Genomic DNA, 2,333 nt, shown 5'->3' on the forward strand with positions numbered 1-2,333 from the left:
GGCGTCTACCGATGTACCCAACCAAGCTGTACTGCCCGGTAGACGGCCCGGCATCGACCGAAGTACCCAATCAAGCTGTACTACCCAGTAGACAGTCCGGGCCCTTTGGCGTCGACCGATGTACCCAATCAAGCTGTACTGCCCGGTAGACGGTCCGGGCTGTGCGGCGTCAACCAATGTACCCAATCAAGCTGTACTGCCCAGTAGACTGTCCGTGCGGTACAGTGTCTACCGATACACCCAATCAATCAAGCTGTACTGCCCAGTAGACGGTTCGGGCTATGCGGCGTCGACCGATGTACCCAATCAAGCTGTACTGCCCACTAGATGGTCCGGGCGCTGTGGCATCGACCAATGTACCCAATCACGGGCGGAGTGGCGTCTACCGATGTACCCAACCAAGCTGTACTGCCCGGTAGACGGTCCGGGCGGTGCGGTGTCGACCGAAGTACCTAATCAAGCTGTACTGCCCGGTACACGGTCCGGGTGGTGCAACGTCGACCGATGTACCCAATCTAGCTGTACTGCCCGGTAGACAGTCCGGGCAGTGCATCATCGACCGATGTACCCAATCAAGCTGTGCTGTACTGCTCAGTAGACTGTCCGGGCAGTGCGACGTCGACCGATGTACGCAAAGAATCAAGCTATACTGCCCAGTAGACTGTCCGGGAAGTGCGGTGTCAACCGATGTACCCAAACAATCAAACTTTACTGCCCAGTAGAAGGTCTGGTCGCTGTGGCGTCAACCGATGTACCCAACCAAGCTGTACTGCCCGGTAGACGGTCCGGGCGGTGCGGCGTCGACCGAAGTACCCAATCAAGCTGTACTGCCCGGTAGACGGTCCGGGTGGTGCAGCGTCAACCGATGCGTTAAGTGATATTTACAAAGCACACTCGGGGTCCACGTAGTCATTTCGTAGGCTGTGTCCATGCCACAGTTACCAATAATATGAGTTGAGATCGGATTCACCCAAGATGTCGGATGCGATAGTTGTGAAGTTTAATTTACACAATGGTATGTGTGTTGTACATTTGTAACAGAATACATCTTCGTGAACGCTGCAGTCTCTAGCTAATATAATGATGTTTAGTAAGTGTTTATAACAGATCATCATCAGCGTTTATTTTCCCGTGAAGCATATTTCTCTGATTTTCTTACAATACAACTTTTAAAAAATAGACGTCGGGCAGGCGCCACAAAGTCATGTGATTTCCTATGTTAGAAATTATATGCATATAAGTATTAAATTTCTAACAGCATACATAAGTTGAAAAATATAACTTTACAGTTGCCGTTTGCGTGTATTCTCACACATCTTGGGACATATTCATTTGATTGAATACGAAAGTACAACAGATTACAAAAACAGATAGGCCCTTAAAAGGAAGTGAGCAATTTCATGAATGAACACAAATACTATGATCATTAAAAGTAACGGTTAACTGTAAACACAAAGGATGAGATACGTTTTTTAGCGATGTGTATAATATGTATTAAAACAAAAAATTAAAAGGATCTTTTTAAAAACGTGTTTCTCAATAGACATTACTTTTTTTAAATTCATACAATTTCTGAATGATATATACATGTATATTATTTATTAACATACATTCTGTGAGAACCTTATTTGCCTTAAATCTTTGGGTCTCTTTTGCATTTTCACACAATTTAATGTTCACAGCTATGATAAGAGAAAGGCTAATTTGGCATATCTAGTAGTTTTCTTTCCCTGACATTTATTACAATATCATTCAAAGTTTACCTTGATATCAGTGCATTTCAAGTCACAAGAAAATTTGAAAACAAAACCCCACAAGATTTTGTTTAAACTTTTTTTTGGCCTGGATCTTTTTTCAACCATATTACACCACCATACGTACATACATGTATGTATTAATATTAAATTTGTTTTATTATTATTATAAATAAATTTGTTACATGTATGTTTGGTTGTTTAGTCACTGTTCCCATTGAATTTGATAAATCATGTCAGAAGAATTATCAATTTAAAGAAAAAACCATGAAAATTACTTTTTGGACATGAAAATGATTTGGATTTTTTCTATTCAATTTCATTTACACAAAATAAGACATTCTTTTGGAACCTTGTGCAAATATCCACAAGTGGAGATATGCATGAAACAAGCTTGCAAAAATAAAACCATGCTTGCAGGCAGCTTGCCCAGTTAAAAATATGCATGCACTTAAGTTTGCACAAATGAAAACATGCTTGCAGGCAGATTGCCCAGTTGAAGATATGCTTGCACAAATGAAGACATGCTTGCAGGCAGATTGCCCAGTTGAAGATATGCTTGCACAAATGAAGACATGC

This window comes from Gigantopelta aegis, chromosome 3 (assembly GCF_016097555.1).
Source record: "Gigantopelta aegis isolate Gae_Host chromosome 3, Gae_host_genome, whole genome shotgun sequence".
Classification (NCBI taxonomy): Eukaryota; Metazoa; Mollusca; class Gastropoda; order Neomphalida; family Peltospiridae; genus Gigantopelta; species Gigantopelta aegis.